The 14,782-nt window shown below is 43.2% G+C and overlaps 1 protein-coding gene across 3 annotated transcripts in view; it reads right to left on the bottom strand.

The window, feature by feature from the left end:
• The window catches only part of aralar1 (calcium-binding mitochondrial carrier protein aralar1), a 661,842-nt gene that overhangs the window by 80,383 nt on the left and 566,677 nt on the right, over positions 1-14,782 (bottom strand). The window lies entirely within an intron of this gene.

Genomic DNA, 14,782 nt, shown 5'->3' with positions numbered 1-14,782 from the left:
ACTGTTGAACCTGCTGTTCTAGCACTGTTGAACTTGCTATTTCAGCACTGTCGAACCTGCTGTTCCAGTACTGTTGAACCTGCTGTTCCAGTACTGTTGAACTTGCTGTTCCAGCACTGCTGTTATTTCCATCAACATGGTTTTATAAGTGTTATGGGGCTAGGGGACCCAACATGTATTTATGTATCTGTAAGTTACTCTGGGATACCTAATTATATAGAATTGATGGGGACTCAGCTCTAAATGTCATAAGGGCAGATGACTCTTATGGCTGTAAGGCAGCTGAGTCAAGCCTATTTTTCTCAATATAACAGGTTATACTATAGACACACAAACACACAGAGGCTGGGCTCCATCTCCCATCATCACAGTCTGACAATATATCGTTACCATCCAACCAGTGTGTCTACCTTCAACCCTCGATATCTCCTTTTAAGAACCCCTACGACAGAAACACACAGACAGACAGACACACAGACACACACACAGACACACACAGACACACACACAGACACACACACACACACACACACACACACACACACACACACACACACACACACACACACACACACAGGCCTAGTGTCTAATCGACATGTGCCTAGGACAAAATAGTAACACACACACACACACACACACGTACTCATATACAACAGGCCTAGTGTCTAATCGACATGTGCCTAGGACAAAATGGTAACACACACACACACACCCACACACACCCACACACACCCACACACACCCACACACACACCCACACACACACACACACATGCACACACACACATGCACACACACATGCATGCCCAACGACAATATGAAAACGACATAGCAGCGAAAGCCAAATCTTACCAGAAGCTGTTATACAGCCACATCAGGAGGAAAACAACAGTCAAGGACCAGGTAATCAGGCTAAGGAAGGAAGGAGGAGAGACAACAAGAAATGACCGTGAAGTATGTCAGGAACTCAACAAGAGATTCAAAGAAGTGTTCACAGAGGAGACAGAAGGGGCTCCAGAGGGACGGAGAGGTGTGGCACATCACCAGGTGCTGGACAGGGTACACACAACCGAGGAAGAAGTGAAGAGGCTTCTGAGTGAGCTAGATACCTCAAAGGCAATGGGGCCAGATAACATCTCTCCATGGGTCCCGAGAGAGGGAGCAGAGGCGCTATGTGTACCCTTAACAACAATATTCAATACATCTATCGAAACGGAGATTGCCCGAGGCATGCAAATGTAGTCCCAATCTTTAAAAAAGGAGACAGACATGAAGCACTAAACTACAGACCAGTGTCACTGACATGTATAGTATGCAAAGTCATGGAGAAGATTGTCAGGAGAAGAGTGGTGGAACACCTAGAAAGGAATGATCTCATCAACAGCACCCAACATGGTTTCAGGGACGGGAAATCCTGTGTCACAAACCTACTGGAGTTCTATGACAAGGTAACAGCAGTAAGACAAGAGAGAGAGGGGTGGGTGGATTGCATTTTCTTGGACTGCAAGAAGGCGTTTGACACAGTACCACACAAGAGATTAGTGCAAAAACTGGAGGACCAAGCAGGGATAACAGGGAAGGCACTACAATGGATCAGGGAATATTTGTCAGGAAGACAGCAACGAGTAATGGTACGTGGCGAGGTGTCAGAGTGGGCACCTGTGACCAGCGGGGTCCCACAGGGGTCAGTCCTAGGACCAGTGCTGTTTCTGGTATTTGTGAACGACATGACAGAAGGAATAAACTCTGAGGTGTCACTGTTTGCAGATGACGTGAAGTTGATGAGAAGAATTCATTCGATCGAAGACCAGGCAGAACTACAAAGAGATCTGGACAGGCTGCAGACCTGGTCCAGCAATTGGCTCTGGAGTTAAATTCCACCAAGTGCAAAGTCATGAAGATTGGGGAAGGGCAAAGAAGACCGCAGACGGAGTACAGTCTAGGGGGCCAGAGACTACAAACCTCACTCAAGGAAAAAGATCTTGGGGTGAGTATAACACCAGGCACATCTCCTGAAGCGCACATCAACCAAATAACTGCTGCTGCATATGGGCGCCTTGCAAACCTCAGAATAGCATTCCGACATCTTAATAAGGAGTCGTTCAGGACCCTGTTCACCGTGTACGTTAGGCCCATATTGGAGTATGCGGCACCAGTTTGGAACCCACACCTAGCCAAGCATGTAAAGAAACTAGAGAAAGTGCAAAAGTTTGTCACAAGACTAGTCCCAGAGCTAAGAGGTATGTCCTACGAGGAGAGGTTAAGGGAAATCAACCTGACGACACTGGAGGACAGGAGAGATAGGGGGGACATGATAACGACTTACAAAATACTGAGAGGAATTGACAAGGTGGACAAAGACAGGATGTTCCAGAGACTTTTTTTTTTTTTTATATTTTATTTAAATACAACATACACATGATACAAGCCAACAATTAGCAAATCCAAAACCGTGACAGACAATGTCAGTACACACACAATAAACAAAAAGAAAAAAAAAAAAAAAAAAAAAAAAAAAAAAAAAAACATTTTAACATATTGATATAACGAAATTCTACCGTAAGAAACCCAACCCGTTTACGGGAAAAAAAAACATACCGACTACAAAACAGAACGTCGGAGTCATAAAACATGTAAGAATAAGTCCTATAATCATGTATATATGTATATACATACACATGCACATATACACATACATGTATGTGCACATATGTTCTTACAGCACAGACTGGATTATACTAGAACAAACAAAAAAAAAAGGACTTATCACTAAAAAAAAAAAACTAGACAAACTAAATACATAACATCCAAAACAGAAGTGTCAGACAATGTCAGGTACACACAAAAAACATTGTAACACAGTGATATAACAAATTCTACTAAAATAACCCAACCAACCGACTTCCAAACAAACAGTCGGAGTCATTATAAAACATGTAGGAATGAGTCCTACAAGCACACACACACACATATACATATATATACACATATATACACATATATACATATATATACATATATATATACATATATATACATATATATATATATATATATATATATATATATATATATATATATATATATATATATATATATATATATGTATATATACATACATACATATATACACACACACACGCATACATATACGCATGCATATACACACATACGTGTATGTGCACTTGTTCGTACAGAACAAACTGGATCATACATAGAAATAAAGCTCTAAATGACTTTTCACCAAATAAACTAAAAAAATATTACATCCAATGATAGAACTATACCTAAGACATTGGTTCCCACAAACACACCTACACACACAAAATTAATGTTACCTATTAACACTCAATATATAATATGACCTTCCAGTCAAATGAAGGGTATATATAAACCCCATCAAATACTTTTATATTTTCGTACATAGGTCATTTTGTACCCATTCAATACGATAAAAGAGAGACGTATGACAAGGATAAATCTAACATCAGATTCGAATGTATAAAACATATCCTCACAATATACATATAAATATAAACCCCCTATATAAAATGGTTCTCATAACAATAAGAGAAAAAACAGAAAATCACATACTACTTTTGACTCTGTGATTTTACAAATTCATAAAGGTCTACATACCCCGGAGCCCCCGACGGCTCCCTGCAAAAAAAAAACTTTACCCACATCTACCACCTTGCAAACAATCAACCTTCCTCATCAGGCTTCCAATCACTCCAAGAGGACACACCACTGAAGAGACCAACCCCTTGCCTCTCACCCCGTCATCAAACGGAGTAGACGTTCAACAGTAAGTTCACGATATCCCTCCGGAAAACTAATTGCCCACCTTCCCCCATATAATTGTTTGTTCCTACATGCTGTCCTATAAAAACACGCCGCCAACGCTTTTATCCTAATGTTTCCCTCCACCTCCCTCATCCCCCAAGAAACATGCAAGTAATCAACTATTACGTATCTGATAGCCCTCCCCACCTCTTTGGGTACCCCTTCCATATCTAACATTAAAGCCCTGAGGGTTGATATCTGTCCCCCCCCCAATAAAAAGAAAACCCTCTTCAACCACAATCTTACCACCTCCAAAGCAGAACAAAAATATACTACATGAAAAGCCGTTTCAACTTCCCCACAAAAACCACATGATGCCTCTCTCACAAAACCCATTCGTCTTAGCACCTCTTTCGATGCTAACGTCCCCATAAGAAATCTATATACTAATTCCCTCGCTCTTGCCGGTATTCTTAATTTACTAAATTCCACCCATATCACTCTCCAATCATATGTGGGATACACTGCCATCCCTTGCATTGATTCCTGACGACGACCCACACCCACTAACCGTTTTACCTTGAGTTTTTTAACATTGCGGACCTTTAACATAAACCTCAACATATCTTCACACTCCACTAAGTCCCTGCCACCCCACCATTTGCGGATATCCCCCATCACCTCCCCCACCCGAAGACCCCTTTCCCCCGCTGCCCGAATATACCTCTGCTTCACATATAGTGCCTTCACCCTAGACCCTAATGCCATCAATCCCAATCCTCCCTGTCTTACCGCAGTCATTACCACATCTTTACCCAACCACGCCCTCCCAAAACCCCACACATACCTTAAGGCTCTTCTTTGTAATTCCATAATATCCTGACTTCTTAAGGGGTAAATTTCCGCCACTCCCCACACCTTACTATAAATCAGTGTATTTACCACCACAACCCTTTGATGCAAGGTTACATCCCCGGCCCTTAAACTCCTGAGCCTACTCAAAGCTCTGTCCATTACCATTTCTGAATTAACCCTCCTGCTCTCCTGTACATCTGCTAAATACAAAATCCCACAAATCTTTAGCCTATCTACAGTTATCCATCCAAACTCCTCCCCCAAGGCCCCTCCTACCCAATTGCCTACCTCCAGCAACCGTGATTTCTGCTTATTAACTCTCATCCCAGTAGCATTCCCAAAAATCTCAATTACCCTTCCCACTTTACTTAAATCTTCTATCTCATTAAGTAAAACAGTTGTATCATCTACATAACCAACAATATTCCCACAAAATCCACCTCTCTCCCCCATCCTTCCCATCCCACCATCAACCAGAACATAGAAAGGATTCTGCATACATGCAAAGAGTATTTGGGAGAGTGGACACCCCTGCCTTAAACCCCTCCCCATGCTTACTGAACTACCCAACCTCCCATTTACCTGTACTCTCATCGATGCATTCTCATACAATGTCCTCACCCATCCAACCACCCTCCCTCCAAAACCCATTCTCACCATACTCTCAAACAAAAATTCCCTATCCACATAATCATAAGCTTTCTCCCAATCCAGACCTAGAATACCTCCCTTACTACTACCCTCAAGGAAATCCCGAATACGTCCATGACCTACCCGCATACTCCTCCCCGGGATACCAAATTGTCCCCCATGTATCACCGACCCCATGACCTTCTTCAGTCTATTACCCAAAATTTTCGCAAAAACCTTGTAATCAGCACACATCAAAGATATTGCTCGGTAAGCACTCAACTCTCTTCCTCCCCTCTTCTTTGGCACCAAAACTATGACACCCGTACTTTGCGATGTGCCCAACTTCCCACTAGTTAACATATGATCCAATAGCCTAACAAAGCACTGCCTAATACACCCCCAATGTGCTCTATAAAAATCATTTGGTATACCGTCTATCCCTGGTGTTTTCCCGGTATTCATACCGAAAACTGCCTCTTCCACCTCAACCTCACTTATACCAACCTCCAACCCCACTCTATCCTGCTCACTTAAAACGCTATGGAACCCCCCTTCAAAAATACCCTCCCAGGAACCTCCCTCCCTCCAACTCCATTTCTCCCTAAACCAACTATCAGCATAGAGACTCATACTTTCCGTATTGGATAGGACTCGACCCACTGGATACCCTCCCACCCCAGGGCTTGTCTCCAATTGTAGAATGGTGGTTACACTCTGTCGGTCCCTAAATTTACGTAAAACAAACCCAGACGGCTTATCACCCCACAATACATCCTCTAACCCCGCCCTAACCCTAATTGCATCAAACCTATCATTGTGTAATTCAGCGATCCTGCTCCGCAGACTGTCCATGTCATCCCTCCTACCACCTCCCCCAACATAACAATCTTGCAACTGTCCCTCCAGATAATTTTGCAACCCAAAACGCCACCTCGCCTCTTCCCGTCCCCTAACCTTAAAAAAATTCGCTATTCCCGGTTTTGCCTGCATTTCCCACCAATCTAACAGATCTATCTCCCTGTCCCTAGCCTCCCAAAAAGGCAACCACCAATCACTGAAAAAAGGCCCCTCCTCCTCCTCCTTAAGAAGTCTTACATTTAATTTCCAGTACCCAGAATAAATACGCACCACTCCATCCCACATCAAATCTGCTATTACCGCCCTGTGATCCGAAAACCCCACATCGAAGGTTTGCACCCTCACAACATCTATACCCTGCTTAATATAAATTCTGTCCAATCGCGCTTCATATCCCCTACGGACGAACGTGTGCTCCACTAGGTATCCCCCCCTCCCCACCACATCAACAACCCCAATATCTCGCAATACATCCCTCAGCACACTCAGCACACAACCCGCCCCTCTCGGTTCGACATCACCACTCCTAATCACACAATTCCAATCACCACCTATTACTGTTATAGCAGGCAAACCTCTCAAGTGATACAGCAATACCTCTCTGACAAAATCTACTTTTACCCTGGTATTGCTAGTTGCTGGCATGTAAACTCCTACAAAACTAGCTCGACTCTCGCCCCAGACACCATCCACCCTCACGACCCTCCCACCCCCCCCCCTCTTCCCAGCCGATGACACGCAAGGGGCTGGTCTCCTTTATCGCCACTGCTACCCCACCTTTCAGTTGCAAACCACTGGTAACATACATCCGATATCCTTTTAACCGCAACACACAACCAGCCCTATGATTATGCTCTTGCAAAAAGCAAATATCTACATCAAACCGCCGTAAAAACCACTCCAACCAAACTTTCTTAACCTCAGTCTTAAGTCCATTGACATTTAACGTGACACTTCTGAAAATTATAGAAGTGGCGGCTTTCCCCTATGCCGCTGGGATTTACTCGCTGCACTTTTCACATTACGTATTCCCTTACCACTCGAGTTATCCTGTGCAGTCACCTCCCCCCTCCCTCTCCCACTGTGCAACTCAGGCGCACCTCTACCACTATGTGGCATCGGCTCCACAACCGCTGCCCATGACTTCTTCCCCGGCCTCTGCCCCGGGGTAATAACCTCGTCTATCTCTGATGCCGCAGTTCTTTTTCTAGAACTTCCACTTACACACATCTCACCCTCAGACGAATCCTCCTGGTGTACCTCCACGGCCACCACACGCTCCAGCCTTATCTTACTCAAGTCTTTCTCCACAATTTGTTGTCCCTCCAGCTCTCCAACTTCACATAAACTGAGGACACCTTCTGCACCGGGCTCATCCCCATCCAAAAAATCCTTGATGACATCTGCCAGTAAACCCTCCTGAGTCGAAGCTTCCTGGACTAAAGACTCCTCAGATAACACCTTCGACTCCCCCGACTCCCCTGGGATAGTGACACACGTCTCCTCCTCCGCCACCTCCCGGTCGACCTCCACGCTCCAGAGATGGCCTCCCGAGGCAACAGAGCCAGGCACCAAATCACACGACTGTTGTATCACAATCGGCGTTTCCAGAATTCGAGGAGCCCGCTTCCTAGGACACTGGGCTGCCATGTGCTCATAAGAGCTGCACAGACGACATGTTTTTCTCTGACCCGCATAGTACACATAAACCTGTGTTCTACAACCGGTCATCGTTACATAGGATGGTATAGACCTTGTTAAAGACATTTTAAGGGTGTAAGAACCTTCCGGCATTCCTTCATACGGACCATCCCTCCATACCCCCATGGTTGCAGAATGCACTGTCCCATAACTGCGAAAAAACTCCTGTAGTCCATACGCCGTAGCCTCGAAGGGTACATTCCGTACCTTCACCCATGTGAAGTACTTAGAAACATCATGTAACACAACATCCATCGCTGAATTCACACTCATGCGTTGTTCCTGGTACTGCTCGACAATTCTTGTGTAGAAGCCGGCTCTCAGAAATTTCACGAAGATTCTTGTCAAACCATTAAGAGCGACGCCATATAATTCCTCGTTGGGGATACCATATGTGTCCCTGATGATGTTAGGGAGAAGTACGTTCATCGTATCTCCACTTAACGTACCACGAACCAGCTCTATGCAGATAGTATTTACTCTCCGTACTGTATGTTCAGCCATTTTGATATCCCAAAATGAGCAGCGCACGTCCACACTACTCAATGGTTGTTGATGTACTGGGGTAGCTCGCCTGAAAAACAGCAGAGGGGTGCTGAGCACAACCTCACTCCACCGTAGTCAGGCAGCGAATGGTGTTCCAGAGACTGGACACAGCAACAAGGGGACACAGTTGGAAGCTGAAGACACAGATGAATCACAGGGATGTTAGGAAGTATTTCTTCAGCCACAGAGTAGTCAGGAAGTGGAATAGTTTGGGAAGAGATGTAGTGGAGGCAGGATCCATACATAGCTTTAAGCAGAGGTACGATAAAGCTCATGGTTCAGGGAGAGTGACCTAATGGCGACCAGTGAAGAGGCGGGGCCAGGAGCTTGGACTCGACCCCTGCAACCTCAACTAGGTGAGTACAACTAGGTGAGTACACACACGCCCCCAGTAGCAACCGGTGCAGAGTCGGGGCCAGGAGCTAAGACTCGACCCCTGCAACCACAAATAGGTGAGTACACGCACACGCACACGCACACACGCGCACACACGCACGCACACGCACGCGCGCGCGCGCACACACACACACACACACACACACACACACACACACACACACACACACACACACACACACACACCCACACACAAGGTCAAGTAAGTAAAAAAAAAATAGAGAAAATGCATAAGTTTGCAACAAGACTAGTCCCAGAGACTAAGGGACATCAACCTGACGACACTGGAGGACAGGAGCGATGGGAGACCATGATAACATAAAATAACGAGAGGAATTGACAAGGTGGACAGGGACAATGTCTGAGATGTGACACAGCAACAAGGGGTCACATCTGTAAGTTGAAAGCTCAGGTGAGTCACAGGGATGTTAGGAAGTATTTCTTCAGTCATAGAGTTGTCAGGAAGTGGAACAATCTGTAGAGTGATGTAGTGGAGGCAGGATCCATACATAATTTTAAGAAGAGATACGACAAAGCTCATGGAGCAGGGAGTGTGGACAAAGTAGCGATTAGCGAAGGGGCGGCGCAGGAGCTATGACTCGACCCCTGCAAACACAACTAGACGAGTACGCGCGCACACATGTCCCCACGCACACGCCCGCCCGCAAACGTCCCCACGCACACATGCCCGCGCACACGCCCGCCCATACCCGCACATGCCCGCGTACGTACGTACGTTACCCCTGTAAAACAACATACACTCCCGATTCATTATCAGTTGTGAGATAACTATCCATGACAGTATATAACCAGATATCTACAACACCTGTTAAATAGTTCCTCAGGTGAGTTGTCTGTTGATTCCTTTTGATAACCAGTGCTAAAAATATCTAAGACAGTACTCGCACTAATGGGTTCAAGTTAGAAAAAAATAATTATAAATGATTGTTAAGAGTTGTGGATGAGTGGAACACTTCCGAGTATCGTCATTGAAATTATAATCTTTTGTAGCTTCAAAAATAGGTTAGATAAGTACATGAGTGGGTGTGAGTTGGACCTGGCACTTAATTTGTCTGGGCCAGTAAGCTTGCCCACAGCAGGCCTACTGGCCCATGCTAGGCAGGTCCAATTCACCTACTGGCCTAAGCCAGTCAGGCCCAATTCACATCCACTTTGGATTTGTGTTTGCCCAAAGATCATACATATTTGTCTTACTCCATAATTTATATAATTTCATAAATATTTATTTTGATTTATAATTAAAAACCACTAATTTCTATTTAAACTTAGAAAATCTGAGTCATTTGAAATTATGGAATTTAGCGAGTTTGTAAATGGCATTTTCAAAATACTTCTTTGTCTAGGGAGTCATTATTAAGTAAAAAAAAATGAACTATTAGTCTAAGCATCCATAGTAATAGTACTTTGATGATTAAGACATGTGCATTAGATGGGTATCTTTATTGGAGAAACGTTTCGCCTACACAGTTGGCTTTTTCAGTCATATACACACATGTGTCTTACTAACATGGTGTTTGGTACAAATTTCAACACAACAGTAGTATCTGGTATTATATTGCTTGGCTGGCCTATGATGTGTAGTATTGTGTGGTGCCTAGAAGTGTTTCTGTAGCATATTTTTATTACACAAGTCAGAAAAAAAAATCACCTCCAAGAAGTATCAATATTTAGTTACAATGTCTGACTTCTCAGAAGACACTATGATGACCTCTTAGCACACCTCACTTACACATTAACTAGTTCACAGAACCAACAGGTTGATGGCTTAGACATTTCTGCAACATTTAGGTATCTATTTTTCCACAATAAATATGCCCAGGTGTTGCACAAGTGTCTAATTCATGACTCCTCAGTTCTCTAATTGCAAACATGTTCTTTTATTATTCTTACTGAAACCTGTCTTAAACATGACACAACAGACATCTTTGCCTTCCCTGGGTACACAGCCATACATAACTGTAGGTCTGATTAAATAGGGGGGGAGGGGACTGCAATCTATTACTACTACTATAATGAAATAATATAATTATTAATTCCATATGTACCAGATATGTACACTTAATATGTTTTTGCTAATTTTACAACCAAAAATTTAAAGACCCCCCAATTACAGTTGGATCAGTGTGTAAGTTATCTCATATCTTCTGTGACAACCTTAAAAACCCAATAATTAATAAGTAGTTATATAAATCTTATCCGTGCTATTACCCTCATAAGTAGGCCTATAAGAATTTGAGACAAGTGCTTCTTTAATTGACCATATCTAGACCAATATAATAATTATTTAGCTACAGGTAGACATCAGTACAATTATCATATAGTTTAACATATGTAAATTAAACTTTGTATGATAATTGTACTTACATGATCAGGCTCTGATCCACTAGGAGGCCTGGTCACAGACCGGGCCGCGGGGGCGTTGACCCCCGAAACTCTCTCCAGGTAAACTCTCCAGGGAAACATGTATCTGTACCTAAATAAACTTAATATTATAAGATACCAATTCGTTACCAAATTGGGACATTAACACATAAGTTTTTGCATACCCATAATTAGCATTAATATTTAGATGGAAGAGCTAAACCTGCAGGGGTCATAGTGCCTGAGGGTAGGGGACGACAGGTTCAATACCTTGCATCAAGACCCCCCCCCTACACACCTGTACCAAACAAATTCCCTTGAAATGATCAACGATTGATCAAGATCCTCGGAAATATATTATTATTATTATTATTATAATCAAGGGGGAAGCGCTAAACCCGGAGGATTATACAGCGCCTGGGGGGGGGGATGTGGAAGGCATTCAGGCTTAATTCGGGGAACTGGAGCACAGATCCAATTCCCTAAATCAAGAGCCCCTCACCAACATCAAGGAACCTTCCTTGAGGGGTCGGAAATATATTTTTTTTTTTTTTTTTTTTTTTTATATTTTTATTTAAAAGGACACAGTACAAGATATAAATAAATAAAAGAACACAATTATTAACCGTTTGAAAATACAATGACCTACCATCAACCCCATAGCATACCACAAGTGTTACATTCATATTGTATTAAAGAATATACCATCCCCGAACAATGAAACGAACAGGATAACACCTGCTCAGAAAAAACATCAACAAATTCTAAACCTACAAATCATGCCTATTATACAGTACAGTAAAACCTTCTTGCACAAAGTACACAGATGATATGATGCAGCATACGAAGGATAAAATCATACATTACAATAATTAAACAAAGGCTAACCCAACCCTACAATAAAATACAAAGACATACCACATAATACTTCCCGCAAATAGCAGGAAACTCTTAACATAATAAAGAGCGAGAGAGCTCCAGCACCGAACAAAAAAATTAGCAAAAACCAAAAACTCAAAATTTTATGTCTGTGTCCACATAAATCCCCCACAACTCTGTACAATTAGACCCCTTGCACAAAGTGCACAATAAATATTATTTAACATACAAAAATTAAAATTATAAGAACATTAATTTAAACATTAGGCAAACCAAAGCCGACAATAAACATTACATTGGTACATATCACAATGAAACTCCCCAATAAACACTGGGCAGGAAACACCCTGAAGTAAGACATAACATCATATACGCAAGTATCAACCCATACAACTAACAAAATCCTAACATAAGGTATCAAAACTGTCTAGTTACAGGACATAAAAACCTTATCTCCCTATTTGAAACACTAGTACATCATTGATGTTTTTTTTTTTTTTTTTTTTATATATAAACATTCTAAAAGATAATATATAAAAAAATTTTTTTTTTTTTTTTTTTTTTTTTTTTTTTTTTTTTTTTTTTTTTTTTTCCAAGGTTTAGTCATCATGGTTTTAATTAAGGTTATCCTGTATGCAGTGAACATAACCATAGATTCCAAATCCTCATTCATCTCCCTTCCACTCTATTTATAACCCTCCCACCATCCACACTACAAAGAAGCCTAAACCAACTCACCCTCATGCATCCCCCGGTAGGAGACCAACCCTTTGCCCGCCCTCTGGGTTCATGAGGAGGAGGCCCCCCACAGTGAGATTCCGGTAACCCTCCGAGAAGCTAACTACCCACCTCCCCCCATAGACTTGCCTATTCCTACACATAGTTCTATAAAATCTCGCTGCTAACGCTTTTATCCTCAACTCTCCCCTAACCTCCCTCATCCCCCAAGATACATGTAAATAATCCGTCATAACATACATTAAGGCTCTACCCACATCACCCGGCACCCCGGTTACATCCAACATTAAGGCCCTTAGGAATGGCCATTGCCCCCCCCCCAAAAGTCTGATAACTCTCACCATCCATAACCTCACCCCCTCCAAAGAGGGACAAAAATATACCGCATGAAAAGCCGTTTCGATGTCCCCACAATGCAAGCATGAGTCCTCTCTCACAAGACCCATTTTATACAACACATCCCTAGAGGCCAATATTCCCATCAGAAACCGATATACTAACTCTCGTACCCTTGCTGGTATTCTAAGCAAGCCAAACTTCCTCCATATGCCTATCCAGTCATATGTTGGATATACAGCAAGCCCCTGTAAAACACCCTTGCCCACCACAGCACCCACCATTCGTTTGACCTTTAACGTGGACACCTGTTTAACATGTAATAAAACCCTCAACATGTCCTCACAATACCTCAAATCCCTTCCACACCACCATCTTCGTGCATCCTCCATTACCCTACCTACCCTGACACCTCTGTTCCCCCCAGTCCGTATATATCTTTGTTTAATATATAAAGCCATTACTCTATGACCCAATGACATCAGGCCAAGACCCCCACGTCTCCTCTCCGTCATCACCACGTCCTTGCTCAACCATGCCCTCCCAAACCCCCACACATACCTTAGAACCTTCCTCTGGATTTCTGCAATATCTTTTGCTCTTAAAGGGAACACCTCAGCCACTCCCCACACCTTACTGTACACCAGAGAGTTGACCACTAAAACTCTCTGCTGTAATGTTACGTCCCTAGCCCTTAAGCCTCCTAGCCTACCCAAAACCCTGCTCGTAACTAATTCCGAATTTATCTTCCTACTCTCCTGCACTTCCGCCATGTACCATATTCCACAAACCTTAATTCTGTCCACTACTGACCATCCCAACCCCTCCCCCAAGCTCCCTCCCACCCAATCCCCCACCTCTAATAGTCTCGACTTCATTAAATTAACTCTCATACCCGTAGCGGCCCCAAAAATCTGAATGATTCCACCAACTTTCCTTAGATCTTCCTCATGCCTTACCAGCACAGTAGTATCATCTACGTACCCCACAATCCCCCCCCGCCCACCCCCCCTAATCCCGTGTTCATTCATCACCTCATCCACCAGCCCATAAAATGGATTCTGTACACAGGCAAACAATAACTGAGAGAGTGGACAGCCCTGCCTCAAACCTCTCTCCATCAGTACTGGGTCCCCCAACTTACCATTAATCTGTACCCTAATAACTGCTCCCTCATACAAGGTTTGCACCCATCTCACCACCTTCTCCCCCAAACCCAACTGTTCCAAACAAACTTTTAAGAAATCCCTATTCACACAATCATACGCATTAGCCCAATCTAAACCAAGTATTCCCCCTCCGGTGCAGTCCTCAATAAAATCCCTTATGTGACTATGTCCGTCCCTCATACTTCTTCCCGGAATGCCAAACTGTCCCCCATGTATCACTGATCCTAGGACCTTCTTCAGTCTATTGCCCAGAATTTTAGCATAAATTTTATAATCAGCACACATTAAGGATATCGCTCTATAATCACTCAGTACTTTCCCTTCCTTCTTTTTCGGCACTAACACAACGATCCCGGTTTTCTGTGTTTTCCCCATCCTCCCACTGCGCCACATATAATTCAAGACTTCCACTAAACCATGCCTAATACACTCCCAATAAACTCTATAAAAATCATTCGGTATTCCATCTATGCCCGGCGTCTTACCCTGACTCATCCCGTAAA

The sequence above is a fragment of the Cherax quadricarinatus genome, chromosome 97, assembly GCF_038502225.1.
Source record: "Cherax quadricarinatus isolate ZL_2023a chromosome 97, ASM3850222v1, whole genome shotgun sequence".
NCBI classification, from domain to species: domain Eukaryota; kingdom Metazoa; phylum Arthropoda; class Malacostraca; order Decapoda; family Parastacidae; genus Cherax; species Cherax quadricarinatus.
Note: the sequence above shows the minus strand (reverse complement) of the source record. Positions and strands in the feature narration are given on the sequence as shown.